Source organism: Mycteria americana, chromosome 1 (assembly GCF_035582795.1).
Source record: "Mycteria americana isolate JAX WOST 10 ecotype Jacksonville Zoo and Gardens chromosome 1, USCA_MyAme_1.0, whole genome shotgun sequence".
NCBI classification, from domain to species: domain Eukaryota; kingdom Metazoa; phylum Chordata; class Aves; order Ciconiiformes; family Ciconiidae; genus Mycteria; species Mycteria americana.
Genome location: NC_134365.1, coordinates 57341678 through 57360452, shown reverse-complemented (window position 1 = coordinate 57360452; position 18775 = coordinate 57341678). Strand labels below are relative to the sequence as shown.

Sequence of the window (18775 nt, the reverse complement as noted above, 5' to 3'; positions counted from 1 at the left end):
GGTTCACTTTCAGCACTGAAAGCACAAAGCAGGCATCTTCCTTTGCCAACATAGTGAAAAAATGGACAAAAAAAAGACTGTTTGGGTAAAAGAATACAATATTATTCAAAACATTTTCCTAATTGCCTTTTTTTTCCATTAAAAAACCCCACATGTTAACATTGTTTTGCTGAAAATGGCAATACTTAAAATAGCTTCAAATAATGTTAATGAAGCATTGTTTTAATTGTGCCTCCAGGAAAAAAAAAAAAACAAAAAACAAAATACTATTATAAGTTGTTCTCCATTTAAGAACACTGCCATCATATTGGTAATTTTTCCCCTTCCGCTGTGGGCTGACAACCTTCTCTTTTCCCCTTTTCCTTCCAACAGTATTATGTGAGCACAACAGCACAACAGATTGAAACTTCTGCTAAGCCCTTTGCCCAAGACGTGCATAAACTGCTCTTGTTTCTATTGCAACTGCATGTCTTTCCTGGGTATGACACATAAAAATAGGTAATGTCAAAATAAGCCTATTATATTAAGAACAGTTATAGATGTGAAGACGTATGACTGGGACTTAAAGCTCAGATCCTGAACGCTTACAGTCATTAAGGATATTTTTTCACATTTTTTTTTGTAAAGCAGGAATGTTAGCACTAATCACCTGACCAATGTACAAATTTGAAAATTACATTTGACATTATCTCCCTCATTTCCTCCTGCTATTTCATTTAATTCTAGTATTCATTACTACTTTTTTCCTTAAATTGCTCTTTTGTGTTTGTCCTCTGCTGTTATAGGTGACCTAGAAAGGAAAAAATAATTGGGTTGAAATCTGCTCTTCTCTATTTTAAATACAAATTCCTTTTTCCTATCCCCATTTTTACAGCTCCCAGGCATACAAAATATTACTTCCTCTCTCTCTTGCTTGTTCCCTGAAAAGCTGTGTGAAGGATGCAGGAGAATGGTTGAGAAATCTTCTCACCACTCAGTTGAAGGAACAGGAAATGCCAAATCCTTAGCAGATATCTTTTCTGAAAGTAATTACTAGGATAAATACTTTTAAATAAGGATAATTGGTATTTTAAACAGTATAAAAATGTTTCCAAATATTCATGTTTTATTCTTTTGGTACTTTGATGTCATGTGCCTGCTGAAACTTCACTGAAGTCTTCTAGGAAAGGGATAGATAAAAAACAGCTTCCAGGGGAAAGAAATAAGCAAGAGAATAACCTAATCAGCCTGTCTTTATATATAACAAGAGAACATCAATTCTTTTATTACTTTTTTATGAATCATCCTTTTAACAACAGCCATCTTCTTTTCCAGTGCTGCCTGCATTTCAGTCACAGATAAAGTACAGCATTATATCATATGTTAAACACCACATTTCATACCAAAGCCTAATGCATCATAAAGAGCATCAGCATACACTTCACTGTGGTTTTCCAAAAAGTAACCTATCTCCTAATTGCAAAGCAGGTAACTAACCAGTTACTTTCTGTGCTTACTAGATAGCTGCTGCTTAAAGCATCTGAAGCAGAAAAAAGGCAGGGTTAGCGAAGACTGTTATTCAATATCAGTAGCTTTTAGTGACTGACTATCCAGAGTTCATTCAGGTACATTAATTTAAAAAACCTAGCAAGCCTATAAAAAAGATGTTACGGCACTGTTGGAAATAATGAAGTGTCCAGTGTCAGATCTAAAAACCCCTGACTTTCAGCTCCACATATCAAAGCTGCTTCTAGTGTTTTGTCCCCTCTCATTCCTGCATTCAGAATTGTCCCAAGCTGGCAGCACTCCTTGTTTGTTTGAAGAAGTCCCTTCACACAGCCTTTTCCTGTACTGTGTCCCTGTCAGGTGCAGTATTATTTGTCTCTCTGATATCACAGGTAAACTTAATTTTAAAAAAAGAAGAGGCCGTGTATTTTCATGGCATAAGGAGGTGAGGTTGGACTAATCAAAAGGTTGTGGAATTGACCCCAACACTGAAGTGTGTCTGTCTCTCAGGCTACAGTCCCTGTGAGGTTTGATACTTTAAGACGTTTGCAGGCAGGGTCCCAGCCTGCTTCTGCAGAGGCCAAAGGGAGCAGATTCATACTGCAGTGAGCCCGTTGCCCTGAGCTTTCACATCACTTGTCTACCTCACCCCAAAGAAGCCCAACCTTTCCCAGCACCTGGAAATGCACCACACCGGTAGCGTAACACTGACATCCAGTGGATGAAAAAATGCAATTTCACTAGCCAACTTGGTCCCATTTTTGGACATGGGGGAGGTATGAAAAAATTAGGAAGAACTATTTTGTCCATAAGCATTTGGACTTTATGAGAGCCAGAAGCTAGCCTGGGAGCTGTGATCCCCCCAAATCCACAGGTGAACCCAAGTGGGAACTTCTGAGTCATCCGTTATCATTTCAGACAAACCAACAAAATCTGCATGCTTTCTACAGTTCAAATTTGTTTTGTAGCATGAAACTACAGGGACAATGGAGCATGGTATCTTTTGCTCCCTTGAAATGAAAATGTCTGATTTCCTAGGCTTATGCAAAATAAATCATATTGCTTCACCTTGCTTTCCATGTCCTGCTACAAGCGCACCAAAACCCTGAGCAAAACATATGAAGGAAAACCTGCAAAAGAACACCAATAATGGGAAAGGGAATCTAAACAGGGATTTTTTTTTTTTTTTAACTTATGGCAAAGACAAGGTCAGCATCTTGGACACATCCTTTTCTCCCAGTGCGTGCAAGCTGCACTCTCAGTATATTAGTGATTTCTGCTTACACTGAGAAAAATACATGTGGATATAGACAGTTCCTGCTCAGTGAATAAACAATGAGGAACAGAGGCGAGGCGCATCCCCAATTTATACTACTATTTCATATTGATTTATATAGTGCCTTTTGCATTCCTTAAAGCACTACAGGAACAACTATGTACATACTCAGTATAAAGTCTTATTCATATTAATAGGGCTCTTTCCCCCACCAATCAATGCAAAAAATCAATTACCATTACTGAATGGGGAAGCCATCAAAAGATTCAGTGCTGTTTACTAACTTGTGTAGCCTGAGTTCACATGGATCTTGTCTGCTGTCTATGCCAGCAGCACACATTGTTTTGCTGTGCTGGCAGCTGTCCCTCCTGGTGATGACTAACCTGTGAAGGGCTCTACAGCTCTTCCAAGACAAAGCGTGTTTTCACTGAACACCCATAGACCTGTTCACTAATATGACAGGCACATGACATCTCTACAGCTCTCTGTTCAACACCAAAATGGTATTTTCAGCTGCCCCACTATTCTGTTGATCAGGTTGCAACAGGATTCTCTGGAGGACATCAAATGAAAACATTGCATTGGCATGCAGCCCTGGGTGAGGTCAGGAAGTGACAGCCGTTAAGGTAACAGCAGTCTTCAAAAATACTGGAGAATAAGGAGAATGAGAATGAGCATAGAAATTTGGTACAAGAAGGATACCCCCTCTCTCCTCCTAAGTTATCCTCCACATGCTTCTGTTATACTATGTATTCCCCTCACAGCTTTCCCTCCCTGTCAGTTTCAGATACTTACACGCTCCTCTGGCCATGCTCTTCTGCTCTGCTAATCCTAAACCCTTCTCTGTCCCATGAGGGTCCTGCTTATACATCTACCATTTTCTTCCTTCCCTTTCGGAGATCCAGCAGCGCTGCCCCATGTCTGCTCTGCAGACCCGTCCAGCCCGCCCCGTGCTAATGGTGCTGCACCTGACCCTGGGCTTCACATCGACTCCCAAGAAAATGGCCCCAGACCAGTTCCTGCCTCAGTCTCCCACTGCCCCATCCCTGCAGCCCTGTTTCTGGCTCAGCCCACTCCATTGATGCTGAAGATCAGCGTTTATTTTTAACAGTTACATTTATGAATGATACTGTAGTCACTGCAAAACCATTTTTCACAGGCTGTCCTGATTGCTATTCACAGCTTCCATCCGAAAATTAGAAAAGTCATTTTCAGCCCAGAGAGCCTGCACAACGAAGGGACTGTTGATATTCTGGATGGGGCTGTCTGGAGTGCCACGGCCTGCAAAGCCTCAGGCCTTGTTCCAAAGGAAACCTTAGCCGGCTCTCAAAGCACGAAGGGCAAAACGCCGCTTCATGGAAGCCGACGGCCGAGCTCCTCTCAGCCCTAACGACACCCAGATTCCACCCGTGAAATGTAAAAACACGGGTCGGCTGGGCAATCAGGCGAGCCCGGATCACTGGCCACCCCCAGGCTGCCCTCAGGCCACCGGGGACCAGCCTCCACAGCTGCAGGCAAGCCCTGAGGGCACATGAAGGCCGGCAGAGCGAGGTGGACCACAAACTTCCCTCGCCCCAGCTCACCGCGCTGTGTTCCCGCACCTCCGGGTACGGAGACAGACGGCGACACACACGGCAGGGCGAGAGGGCGAACCGTGCTGCCACCATCGGCCGTTTGGACTGCACCCCTCCCCCCTCTTCCCCTCCCCCACCTACCGCGAGCCCCCGTCACGTGCGCAACTGCCCGGGCCACGTGGGGCCCGGCAGGCACGCAGCATCGCCCCGCCCCGCCCCCGCCTTTCAGCGGCCCGGCACCTCCCTCCCCGCCCCACCTCCGCGCTCCACGGAGATTGACAGTGAAATCAACCAATCAAAGGGACCTCTTTCCCCTCCCCCTCCTCCACGCCCTCCCCCCACTACGGTTGCTGTGTCATCCGGCGGGTGACATCGGGGGCGGTTGCCAGTTGGCTGCGGAGGCGTCGGCCTCCCGCCAATGGCCTCGCGAGCCGCACGACTGACATCTTCCCTGCCCAATAATTGTTTCAGGGCGGCCGTGCCCGTGAGGGGAGGGGTGGAGCAAGGGATAAATGTCGTTGGGGGCGCTAGGGAGAGTGGCGTTGTTGCCGTTACGCGGCGGGAGCGCCTGGCGCCCCTGAGCGGCGATAGCCGCGGCCGTACGCGTTATCGCGTGTGGCCGTCACAGCGCCCCGCCCTTGGGGCCGGCAAATGAAGTAAGCGCACTGACGTAGCCTTCCCTCCCGCCTCGGCTGAGGAGGTCCCCAGCGCCGCCGCGCAGGGGCCGCCAAGGAGAGCAGCTCGGTGGGCGGGTCTTCGCGCTGTTATGATGTAACGGGCACGTCCCTTCTCCAATGGTGTCCGAGGGTGCAACGCGCAACCCAATCCGTAGCGCGGAAGGGCGGGGCAAGTAGGGGCGGGCGAGCGGGTGCCCCATTTAAGGGGCAACTCTCGCAGCCAACTGGCAGAAAATACGAAGGGGTGGGAGCCAGTGAGGGTTGCGAAGGGGGCAGTGTTAACCGATGACAGTCAGCAAGTGCAGCCAATCAGTGAGGGGTGTAGTGACGCGACAGCCCAATTAGAAGCGCTGAGGGGCGGGTGCTCCGCTATGATTGACGTGGGCCGTGGCTAATGGGCGGAGAGATCCCCGAGGCTCTTCCCAATGGGCAGCGTGTAGGGGCGGAAAGGGGAGCGGAGGGAGAAGACGAGCAGGCGGAGCGACCAATCAGCGTGGAGGTCGGCGGGGCGCCGTCCAATGGGCGGCGCGAGGGGCGGCACGGGGGCGTGTCTCGGTGTGTTTGGGTTCGTGCTCCTCGGGGGAGGGAGACGGCGGCGAGGAAAGTTTGGATTTTTTTTTTTTTTTTTTTTTTTCGGTGGGGTTTTTTGGAGGGGGCGCGCTGTTCGCAGCTTCTTCGCGTTTGTTTCCTGGGTTCGTGTTTCCCGGGCGGGCGGAGCCGCCCCCGGCACTGAGAAGAAGGGGGGCTCAGGGCACCGCGGCGGCGCCTCAGCGGTGAGTGCGGGACAGGCCCCCCCGTTCCTCCTCCTCCTCCTCCTCCCCCTCCCCCCGGGCGGAGGGCGGGCGGGCTGCGGGCCTCCCTCAGGGCCCTTCCCGCCCTGAGGACCCTCGCGCCGCCCGTGAGGGGGCCTTTGGCGCCGAGCGCGCGCGCCCCTTCCCCCCTCCCCCCTCCCCGAGCTGTGGTGCCTCGGGGGGGGGCCGGGCCGGCGGGAGGGGCCCCGAGCGGCGGCTCAAGGGCGCTGCCCCAAACGGCGCCGGGGGTGCTGCTGCTCCCCCCCCCCCCCCACCTCCGCCCCGGAGAGCGCCTGTCCCGGGGCAGAGCCAGGCTCGCGCCGCCCCTTCCTCGCCGCCCGTCTCACGTGCGGCCGTCGCCCGCCGCGGCTGCGCCTCGCCGCCGCCGAGGGTGCCCCCGCCGCCCCCTCTGGTTTTCCCGACAGAGCCCCGGCGGGAGGCGCCGGGCGGCCCCGAGGCCGCTGCCCGGCGCCGTGCTGCGCAGCGCCGTGCCCTGGGCTGGCTGCCGAGCCCGGGGAAGAGCCGCCCGCCCGCCCGCCGACTCGCCCAGGCCGGACAAAACGTACAACGGCGGAAAGACCCCGAGGAGCCTTTTTGTGGCTGGGGAGAAAAGTGCTTTTGTGCGGCGTGGGGACAGTCCTGAGGTTACGTTGATACCACTGCAAGCCGCACTGGATGTGTTGAATATGATGCTAGTTAAAATGTGTGTATGTGGGTGGGAGGAGTGACCGTGCTTAGAGGTGTGTCCCAGGCCGGAAAAAAAAAAGTTTCCCGAGCCGTTTGTAGCAAAATGAGCGAATGTTTGTTTCTGGAGACACTTCACCAGTTGTGGATAACGCTGTTTGTAGCATGGTATCTTGCAAGCTCCAATCTGCTTTATGAAAATGCATGTAGGAGTGTCTACTACAGGATAGAGCTGAGGCTTGTTGAATAAAACCAAGTTTCAACAAAGTGTTTTCTAGCTGAGGTAGATATGCTTACCACTGTAAACGGTACTTCATTTTTCCATGTTTAACATTTCACTAACCTTAAGAATATTTGTTAAGATACTTCTCTATAAAGTTAACTTTTTTTTTTTTACAATCCATAATTATTATTTTTTAATCATGACTTGTTAGGTTTCAGTGTTTCATTTTCATCCTCTACAAAAACGGTGAATCTTACTGAGAAATAGTAGGGAGATCTCTGGAGTTTGTATAGCTCCGTATTTGAAAGGTCTGTTTTAGTATTTTCCAGTAACATTGCTATCCAGATGAATTGGATTTTATTTTTTGCTACAAGTGTTGTAGAGGTAATAGCTTAAATTCGCAGGGTTGTTAAATATGTGCACAAATTCAAGTAGCTTCGTAGTTAGTGTGTCTACACTGAATTTGCTCAACAATTCCCTCCTCTCCTATGGCGACACTCTCTAATGGCACAGATTCCTTGGAACATGCGTGCTGTTGAGAAGCTGGGTAAATCTTCTCCTCTGCTGCATTACCTGAGGTCCTGAATTTAAAGATGCGGTCAAGTTTTTCTACATGATCCACAATTAGTTCAGGGACTACCATGTAGATCTACCTCAGGGAGTGGTTTTTAAGGGTTACTCTTCACCTGTGTTTAATCAAGTTGCAGGTAAAACTAGTCAATTCTGCAGTAAGGAAATAAAAAATGCAAAAATTTCAGGCTGGGGAAGGGGGAACGGGGCCCAGAGCGGTAGTAAGTGTGTGTTAGCTTTTCTGCTGTGAAGTTCTGGGGGCAACAAGGTGCAGGCACATCTTGCCTTGTCGAAGCTAGGTGAGGTTATCATTATACCTTTTACTTTCATCTTGGCTAGCTATATTGCATATAAATATTTTGTGAATATCAAATTTTATGTAAAACTGTACATGCATATAGAATTAGCACAAAAGTTTCAGTGCAAATTGGTAAAATTCTGATGTGCATACTTCTCTTTTTGAACTTGGTCTTGGTTTCTGTTTTCTCATAATGTTGTTATCAGCATGCTTAGTAAAGGGAATCACTTCAATCCTGTAATGTGGAATTACTGGAAAAAAAATTTAACTTAATTATAAAACAGTCAGTGTCTCTTGATTAGGTAGCCTTATGAACTGGTGCATTACTACAGTTTCTGTATAGCTGCAAATTTAGCTGGAAATCTAAGTTTTCATTTAAATAATAAGCTCAAATGTTTGGAAATAAAAATCTCAAAAATGAATCATTTTTTGATTTGTCTTTGTGATTAGCTTTGTCTACCAGAGTTTGTGTGACTGAATAGTCCAATAAAACATTTAGGTAGAATGTGTGTCAAGGCTTTGCTTGGTGATGAGTGTTTGATCACTAAAACTTGATGTTGGAGGAGGGCTTGAAGAGGAGGGAGCTTCAGGAGAGAATTTTGCGTAGTTCTGAGGTAGTGTATTTTACCTTAGATCTGCCTCCTGTCGTAGGAAGTAGGAAATTAGAAATAAATTTGCTTTGCAGAAGTAATGCATAATGTACGTCATATATAGAGATAGCTGCATCTAGAACAATGGGATGAATAGCTGCATCCAGAATGATGGAGAGAATTAGAGGACTGCTATAGAATAAGTCATTTGAAAATATGTTCAAATGGGGTTTGTTCTCTTCGGTTTTTGAGTGGGTTTTTTTGTTGTTGGGGTTTTTCCTCCAGTAAAGCTGGAGTATTTCTGCTTGCAGAAGAGATTGGATTTATAATTAAGCAGTATGAACTGGAGATCATAGAATAAGTCTAAGGAGCTTAGTTATTGACTTGAATGAGTTTATTAATAGCCTCCTTAATGGTTCAGTTACCTTATTCTCCATTTTCTGCGGAATGCTTGGATGCAGTCTGTTGTCCTAGCCACTTATTGCCATTATCGTGTTTATTTTCTCAGAATGTCTTTTTATACATAGATATTGTCTGGTTTGTGCAATAATAGTAATAATAATGATTAACAGTCATTTTTCAGCTTCTTTGCAATGGCTTTCCTCAGTAATTGCTCTCTAGTGCTGCTATTAGATTCAGAAATTCTGTCTACACTGAAGACTTGCAAATTCTGCCATACTTCTACTTACAGTGTACCTTACAGCTTACAGCTATTAAATTCTTTATTATTAGATTTTATTTTTCACTCAGCCTTTTTCTGTATATAATTTCTGGATCCGTAAATGTGTCATTGTGAAGAACTGGCATCGTTTGTTTTCATATGATAAATTAAGCATATTTAGCACATAGATATGAGGGGAAGTACCTGATACTAGCAAATATATACCAGTGATTTTCTTTTAACTTAAAAGTTTTCTGTCACCTCAGTGCTTATAAGACGTGTTTGCCTGAATTATCTCTGGAATTGCTTTTAATGATCTATTTGTTGCGATTTCAGAAATTTTACTTGTGAAACGTTACACTATCTTGGGGAAAGAATAGCAAGAAGATACCAGTCTTCAGTTCTAATAGCAAGAACTTAGCAAAGAGATGTTGAGCAAAGAGTTAGTAATATATTTTTCTAATTGTTTGACCAGATGTGGTAGAATAAGGCATGGATTCTTGCTGATGGTCTTCCTTAGCTTAACATTTACTTTCAGATAAAATATATATGCTAAGTTCGCTTGTTCTTTCAGCAAACAATGTGTGGAATAGGGACTGAAGAATTGGTTTTAATTTCTTGTGAATCCAAACTGAACTTTCTGCTACTATCTGCTAATAAAAATAGGGGCACTTTTTGGTACTTGAGCCAGCTGTCACTGTCAGACAAGTAGTTTGCCTGTTGGTATTTCTGCTTGTGAGGTGACTAGGGTAACAGTAATCAGGATATTCTGATTGCTGTTCCCTGTCACTTTCAGCAGATAGTAAAACTGTATACTTCCTTACATTTCTCTGCTTTACTGTTTATACCTTCTTTGCGTTGCACTTTTACTTTTTTTTTTTTTTTTGTCAGGGAAATAAGCATGCTTTGCTGCAAGGAGTTGGTCTATTTCATTTTTTTTTTCTCCTTTAGAGCAGTAGGCAGTGAGTATGTTAAATAATTTTTCCCTTTGCCTTCTTATAGCGGTAAGAGGGAGATGGTGGTTTTGCACTTATTATGGTTTGCATCATGTTGTAGGGGAATGTTCTGAGGTTTTTAAGTTTTCATCAGTGTAAGGGTTGTGGTTGGAGTTTGGACGTTCTCCGTGTTTACCGTGTAGTGAGCTATGGAGATGACCTTTTCCAGTTTCAGCTAGTCAGTACGGATTGCGTTTCTGGGCCTTGCCAGCTTTAGTAGTTCTGAAATCAGATATCTTGCATGTATTTCCTGATTTAATGTCTGTGGATTAGAAAAAACACAATAGTTCCTCTGTGGAAAAAATATGGGAAGAAAATTGATGTTTTATCTGAGACTTCCACTCAGAAGTCTGTCTCTTCCACTGTTTAAAAATTTTTATACATCTATTTAAAAGGGTAAAATGGATCTGAAAGTAGCTCTTAACCCAGTTTAGCTTTTAGGTCTGTGGAGGAACATACTGCTTGTCAGGAGAAATGGGAGGTACTGTAAGGCAGCAGTCATGCTACACGCTGTAGGACACTGGTCAGAATAAATGCGTGAAGTATAAACTGGTGGTCAATATATTTTGACCCTGTTGGGCAGAAGACTGAAGGCTGAAAAGCTAATTAGCGGATGAAAGGATAAGAAGCAATGTTGCAAAACAAAGAGTTGATAATTTTAGATAGCCTGGCAGAGGATTAGGCAAAAGGTGATACAATAATACTGTGTTGCCTGTGTGAGGGGAAGCCCTCAAAGCCATCTAAATGAGTAGCAAAGTCATTCATGTTTTTGTTTGCATTTAAGTTTTATAATTTCACCATAGCTCTTCAACAGAGTTATAAAAAGTACTAAAGTGAAAAACAACCTGACAAATGGTTTTTCAATAGTGTATTCATTTTTTTGGTAGTGACGTCTGTTCTGAATTAGGAGAAATTTATTCTTTTATGCTGTTTGATTGGGTAGTGGTCTACAAAGACCATAGTTTTTACAAATACTGTTAACTTTCTTGTGTTAAGTTTAGAGATTTTCAGATTCTAGCCTCTATTTTGCTAGTTGAAAATGCTTCTTCGTGTTCCTCCGATCATCTTGTATCCTAGGGTTGCAGGTTTTTTTTCCTGCTTGAGTCTTTTTTTTTTTTTCTTGCAGCAAACATTGGTTGTGCCTCGCAGTTCTCTACTGTGTTCTTCATGTGGCAAAAGTTGACTTTGAGAAAGTTTCACAAGTTGAATTGAAAGTATGATTTTAAATCAAGAAGCTAAATGTTTGAAAAGCTGTATGCCGGCATTCTTAAGACTGGTCTATTAAGTCTGCACATGATCAGAACTGAGAAATGTCTGGGCTGCTCTAAGGCAGTCGCTACCGGCTTTCCTGGCCCTGTGACCTCTCTGCAAAAATCTCATGGCTGTATCACATGCATGGTAGGAAAGGGGTTCACCTCTAGGAGATAGAAGTAACTCTTCAGGGACTCGCTGTGGACTAAGCATGCTTTGGCCCTAGGGCGATCCACCAATGTTAATAGGAGTAGGCCCTCTTGTCTTGCTGCTTCTTGGAGCCAAGAGAGATAATTTATCTGGCAATCCTGCGTCAGCATGGTCTAGTTATAAACTTGGATGTCTTATGAGCTATGTGTGGCTGAAGAGACACAGGTTGTCCAGCTCTTTGCTTGTATGTTTGAAAACCTTTTACTTCTCTCCTGGGACATTTTTTTGATCTTTAGAAATAATCTGCTGACTCTTTCTGGTGACGATTGAAATGCCATAGAGTACACTTTATTTTCTCACTACAGCCGACAGTAGAACCTGCTTTTTATACACCAGTACCATAACTTTGTGATTTAAAAGTTTTCCCAGAAGTTAGATTTTGCAGAAGGTTAAATCACCTATATGTTCACTTTCTTTACTAATATACTATAAAACACTATTTCAAACATCTGAGGTTTCTGGTGCTTGCACACTGTGACTTAAAACTGTGAGTTAATAATATTAGGGGGTGCAACTAGCTTGAGGAATGATGTCTTTCATACAAACTTAGAAAAAGTATTAGTATAAATTTTTGATTTTAAAATATTGTCTCTGAGATAGAGGAAGGGAATGTGTCCCCTCACCTCAGCTTCTTACAGCAACCAAAATATACTTCACTCCAAAATGAATTATGATCTATCCTTGACCTGAAGCAGCTGAAAATCACTTTAAGAAAGAAGGCCATAATACATGTTGCATGAAATAGTTGCTTTACAACATTGTCAGCTACTTTTATGTTTTTTAGTATCTCTGTTTGTGACCCTCTCTAGGATTTTTACGTATTGAAATTTTTCCCGGATATGTTTGTGCGATTATAACAATATTCTTTTATTGCTGTAAATGTAGCAGTTTAACTCTGTGTTGGGAACATGCTTATTCTGAAATTTGTGTTTGGGTTTTTTATTTTGTTGTTTTAAGTTCAAGTTAAACTGCTTCTAAGTAAGAAGCTAAAAAAAAAGAGCACTTTGGCACAAATGTGTGTCCATACAGGAAGTTTTACTGTTACAGCCATTGTAATTTAAATTAGTATCCTTCCGTATGTATTTGGGTTCTGAGAAGAATTTGTTTCAAATTAGCTTTCTAACTTTTTCTGCTTGTCAAATGGTTAAGACTCTGCCTTGTCGGATTTTAATTGCATTGTACCAGCTGTCTATTCTTGCAATTAAAAATGCAGATGAGTCTTTTTTGGATGAGGAGAACAAGAATGAAAAAGAATGAAGCCACAGTGCTTGTTTGGGACTGTTCATCAAGATACAGACCATTTTTCATTGGCATTGCAAAAAAAATCAATATTTAATATTTTTGAAATTTTTCTCATGTTGGGAAATTTTTAAAGATGGATACTGTCTTTATACTAGTATTCCCCTGCCCCTTATATTACGTGTCCTTTTTGTGGTGCTTTTATACAGGCACAGCTCATGTATCTCCTAACCCTTCAAAACAAAGTCGGATACTAAAGCTTAAATTGAATTTTTTTTTTTTAATATAGCTGTGCTTTTTGCTTGGATAAATGTTTGGGTGCCTCAGGATCTGCTCATCCACTTTCTGTGGCTGGTGTGGTGAGAGCGTGAAGAACATGTGCAGATTTTAGTTGTTTTTCAATGTTTCTATTATATTTAATAAAAGGTTAGGGGAACGTTACCTATGTTTTTGATGACACTCACTTTCCTGAATAGTACTTGAAAGGGGAAAAAATGTTTCTTACTGCACAGCTAGGCTTTTTCACTCCTTAAACTACGTAGTTTCAGTAAATTAGCTGTCTGTAACTTTTTTTGCTTGGCCTCTTTAATTTTTAGAGTACATGGAGAAGCAACCAAAACTGGCCAATAATCTTCTCTTTTGTTGGAACTTAACTCCTCTGATTCTTTCATATTCAAAGGCCAACTTTCTTTCTTTTCCCTGTCCTTGGCAATTCACGTAATGCAGAAAATGGGTTCAGATTGAGAAAGACTTCCTATTGATTGAAAAGTAAATTAGCTTGTGGAGAAGTGTGGGGGGGTAGAAGTGCTATTGTATTGAATACTTTTGACATTGGCTAGTAAGCAATGGAAAACGCTCCTGATAGCGTAACATAGTGGTGGCCTCAGGGCAAGAATACAGTGATGTAATTGGTCTGTTCTATCTGCAGCTCTAACCCTGTACGTATCCAACGCTGGATAATGTTACTTTAACCAGTTTAGGTAACTAGATAAACTGGAACTGTATGGATACTGTATATCAGTTTAACTTGACCCTGCTTCAGCTGGGTATTTAAATAAACTAAAAGTAAATTTAGTTTTACAAAGTTTTAGCTCAAAAAATAACTGGGAATTTTTATTATTACAGTTTCAGATTGAATAAAGGATGAACAAAAACTAACATGTAAAAGTGAAAAACATTCAAACCTAGGAGCAAATTTAAAGAGTCTTTAGATCTGGTGGAGAGCTTGACTGTGAAAATCAATTGTCATGTATTGCAAGTAGGCAGTCTAAAGGCAGACTTGCAAGTTTTTGGCAGAAATAATAAAGATTGCTTACCTATCTTTTAAATGCCACTTTCAGAGGAAATTAGATGTGAATGTTGAAGAACTCTTTTGTACCAAAACCAAAAGACTGAAAATTTAGAGCTCTGACCTCACACATGCTTGAGCAGGACCAAAACTCTTCTTGCAAGTAGTTCCACATTCGGTAGTTCTAACTGAGCATGTTTATCAGAGATTGCAGTGTTGAAGACTAGGATTGTATCGCTAAGAACTTTCATTTTGTTCTTAAATTAAAAAAAAAAAAAAGTTTAGCCATAAAAAAAATGAGTGTGGTGCCTCATTTCTTTGAAGAAGATTGAAAAAGCATTGTTGAATATAGAGCAGATTTTCTGAAAATTAGCTTCCTGTTCCTTTCTTAGGTGCCTAAATAGCTGAAAAGTACAATTCAGCCTGATGTCAAGCTATAAATATTGATGAAGCTGAACTTGGCAGCTAGTTATGTTGAAAGTTGGTGTTTGCAATTATAGTTGTTGTTTATAGTTGCAATTAAAGTTGGTGTTTGAATTATTTGCTTAACAACTCAGTATTTGTTTTCTTTGACAATAATAGTGTTAAGATCTTGGACTTCTCTGCATATATAATCATGTTAGTAGGAAGTCAAAATGTCTTTGTATAAAACAAAAAACTCAGTTATGAATGCTTAGAAATGTGATAAATACGGAACACTCATTTGGAAAACTTTGGGGTGTAAACTAGCAAAGAGTGAAGTAAAAAATAAAAGCAAACTGTGATTTAAGCTTCATTCTCCATCACCCCTCCAGCCCCCCTCCTGGCTCTGTCTTGTCTCAGTCTGGCTATAAACGTCTACCCAAAGCTGCATTACAGGGTGTAGTGATCTAGAGCTTCTCTGTGTGCAGCAGGGTGTGTGCGTGTGTCACGACTGCTGTTGGAGTGAGCGCCAGTATTGCCACACAGGTGTGAATTTCCTAACAATGCAGCTCTTGCTCTAAAAGATAACAAAACAAAATAACAGAAGAAACTTTGATACTCTTCTAATTATAATACAGGAAGATAGTAGGAACTAAAGAGTTTGAAAGGTGCAGTATCTTCCAATCCTGTGATGCATTTGAATGATTTTTAGTAGGGCTGCCTTCAACTCCTGTAACTGCTGAAGTTGCCATTTAAATGTGTCAGTGGATAAGCCACCCCTCCCCCTTTCCTGTGCACGTGCCTGCTTACTACCTTATCGGTTTTAATTAGTTACTGCTGCTGGTTTTGATAAACATGCTGTTATATAGGACTTGATGACTGTTACTTGTGGCTCAAAAGGAAACCTTCGATCCTGAGTTGTCTTTCATGGTATGAACAATCTGATGGGATGATTCTGTTGGGATCATCAGCAGTAAGGGAGTTATTTATAGCTTTCAGGTTTAAAGTTGAGCTGTTGAGAAGTAGGCTTCTCTCTTGTCATAACATTTTGCTTAAGATGGAGAAAAATGTTTAAAGTATCTGGTCTACTATAACATCCCCCCTCCTTCTCTTCACCTCTCCTTCAGGAAACTCAAGTTCTCTGTATTCTGAAGACTTTCTGTCATTTTGCAAATGCCCTGAAATAAAGGCTTGCTACCATTGTACTGGTTTTGCTCCAGCAATGCTGAATCATCGGGAATGTTAGTATACATGGATTGCTGGCACTTTGAGCGTGTTGATTGCATCCCCATTTTTGTCACTGGGGCACGATTACATTACATGATAGTTGTAATACTCATGGTAATGACTGCTTGTGTGCGATTAAGGTTCCGAGCATTGCTACCATTATCAAGTAGAAGCAGTATTAGCAGTGTGAAATAGCCCTTTTTTTGTGCCTGAAAAGCATTAGTTTGCAAGACCTAAGAGAACAGAAGATGAACAATTGAAAAGAATGAGTTTTTTATAGTGATAGTTTGTTTCCAACTTTGCTAAAAAATTTATTTCATTATGTTGGCTGAGTAAAACTTTGATATAGAGTGGAAAAAGTAGCCAGTATTCTCAACTCATCATGTTTTAATTCCTAGATGCACCAGTCATCGCCAAAACTCTTACTATGCAGCTGTCAAGAAGACACTGTTGGTCAGTTAAGGTAAAGAGTACTCCTACCAACCTCAGTTTTGATAGTTTCCATAAACATTCTGGTAGAGTGTTGAAGGACTTGAAGAGAAAAAGTAGAAATAGTTTTGAGGAAGTTTATTAGATATACATATGTATGTATACGCACATATATGTGTATATCTATATAAACGTGTGTGTATATATATGCTTCAGCCACACTGAAAAGGTAGTGTGGGACAAAGCACAAAGGACTTTGGGAAACTTAACCAGTTGGCAGCCTTGGGCTGATTATAGTTGGGACGTAACCTTGACTACAGTTGAGAAGTGATGTGTAGTGTACGATAGGCTGCTGAGGCAAAGTAGAGACAAATACCTTTTATGTTCACCATAACCTTTAACAGATTCTTTAGCAAAATCAGTATGAGCAGGAAAGAAGTGAATTTTTATGCTGCTTTGTGCAGTAGAAAGTGGCAAAAAGGTGTAAGCAAAACACTTTTAAAAATACACTTTTCAATGTATTTTTCCTTTAGTGGGAGGAGGAACATTTAGCACCTTAAATGTTGTTTATGTAAATGTTTTGGAACACTGGGAAGGTGGCGATGCAATGTTCTGTCTTCAGCTCATGTTTCAAGGCTGTCTTCAGATTCAAGAGCTAGAAACCGGATTTTCTCAATGGAAAGTCTGATTTAGGACCATTTTTCTGCAGTCCAGGGCTGCCTTTCCTTACCCTGCTTTTGAAACTGATGATCTGGTAGCCAGGTGATCATGTGAATAAAACTTTTGCTTTTTTAAAGATTATATAGACACGAGTTATGAAGTATTACTAGTTTGCTCAGAAAAAGCCCCATAAATGTGATTTGAGAAGTATCCTTTTGCACTTGTTTCTCATGTCCTCCTTAACATTGAGTCAAAAAGGGAGACATTCTTTAATGAAAAAAAACCCCAACAAATCCAAACTCACTAAGGATTGGGTTTACTTGAGCAGATCCTGTTGTGTAATTGTCCATTTAGCAAAAAAATCTGACATCTCCAGGAGTGTTCTGTTTTATGAAAGTGGTTTTCTAATTTATATTTGGGCTGTTGATGTGAAAAGACAAGCGCTATGAATTGGGGCTTGTGTTTTGTACGTATAGGTTAATGACATGACTTCTGTATAGTCCTTCTATTCTCATGTTCCCTTAGATGAGCAATACAGACTAATGTACATGATACCTATTCCAAGTTACTGGTATTTATCTTGTTGTTGAAAGTGGCTGTGTCATATCTACATTAACAGCTGAACTATTTTCCATATAGTACAAAAAACATCAGTGCAGAGAAGTTAATATTGAACAAAATATGAAGTAGTGCAACCAACACTGAATTAAACATAATGGACGTTTTATCCCGTGTCATGTTTTGCTGTAGAACACCACGGTGATTTTGTGGAGCACTCAGCTGCCATTGCTGAATGCTGTTCTCTGGATTTTTGTTTGTTTGTTTTAAGAGGCTGAGGATTTCTGCCTTTTCCCATTCCTCCTGGCTGCTTTGTTTAGAGTTATATCTTTAGTTCATTTTTCCTTGAAGTGCTAATTCTTCCTGGATGTCCTTCCACCTAACTAATGCAAAGAGATGGTTCTATAAACAATGTGAAAGAAAGAGGTTGTAAATCCTCTCTCAAGCACCAGTAGCATCTCTTCTTCTACTGAATTGTTTCTAATTGATTACAAGTTACATTTCCCTCTTCAGCCTTGAAAAGTGAAGTGGAGAAAGACTACCACAGTGAGACCTGGATTGTCCTGGATAATTTTTATACTGTTACAGTGCCAGTGTGCTGTAGATGAAAAAACATGAAATATTTCTGTATTGTTTTGAAGTTGTGAATGACTTTAAGCCAACTTCCCAATATCCTAATTGGGTATGTGATGTTTTTGTGTAGTTATGTCAGCAGCTGGTTTTTGTGAGGTGATGTTTTTAGACAGCTTGAGGCCTTTTGAGCAGAGAGCGTGCTCTTGGTTGCTTTATCAGAATCATTCAACATAAGTCAGAACTAAGTTTAGAATTAAAATTTGCTGCTGTCAAACATTTACCCACTTAGCAAAGGGACAGTTAAACCACAGTGGCAGCAGAGACCCTCTTTTGTCTCCAAATGTACTGTTTCTAGTCAGAAATTGTTTGAATGGAAATCATGCCCAGAAAGGTTTTAGTTAATGCTAGAAGCTCAGGAAAAAAATACTCAGTTTATGGCAGCTAGTCCAATGAGAGGAACAGTTTGTCAACTAGATAGTGCTGTACATAAAGCATGAGCAGTAGCCAACAAGATGATGCAGTGAATTCAGAAACATGCCACCTGTTGGTTACCTTCACAACAAACCTTTCTTTTATGGTGCCTGAATAATGGCAACTGGAATAATTTAGATTTTAGTGATGTTAACTTGGATGTATAGTGGTAAACCAATAGTTCTGGACCTCTTTTCATTCCTGGAAGTTGGTTATCTTTTGCAAAACCAAAATTGAAGTATTTAATTCTAGCTGTGGTTAAGACAGGGTGGTGGATTCTGAATGATTTGAAATGGGCTTGAGTGTTAGCCAGTTCAATGCTGCTGATACGTTATTCTTTCAAAATAGGATTAAATACCTGACAATTGGTAGGTAATGGGAATCATTTTTACACATAATATTTAATATTTAGGAGTTACCGTAGGATTACGTAATCACTTTCCTTGAACACACTTGTGTGTGTTCTCTCAGTTCTTATACAAGAAACCAGTTTCACCCCATGTTTTTTCCCAGTTGTGAATAGAAATTACATTTTTGGAGCTTCCTACTGTTCTGTCATATCTCATAGTCAGTAGGAAATTCTGTCACACATGCTACCAGTGTTTGCTGTTTCTCCAGATTTGGATGGGAGGTTGGGGGTAGA

At 41.8% G+C, this 18775-nt stretch overlaps 1 protein-coding gene across 11 annotated transcripts in view; it reads left to right on the top strand.

Moving 5' to 3' along the window:
• Nucleotides 1-5639: 5639 nt before the first annotated feature.
• TNRC6B (trinucleotide repeat containing adaptor 6B) overlaps nt 5640-18775 on the top strand; it is a 136786-nt gene continuing 123650 nt past the window's right edge. For 10 of the 11 annotated variants that reach the window (XM_075500219.1, XM_075500190.1, XM_075500209.1 and 7 more), the window contains exon 1: nt 5640-5785. The gene's annotated coding sequence lies outside the window, so the exon portion shown is untranslated. The remainder of the gene's footprint in view (nt 5786-18775) is intronic. The other variant, XM_075500304.1, reaches the window with a different exon arrangement.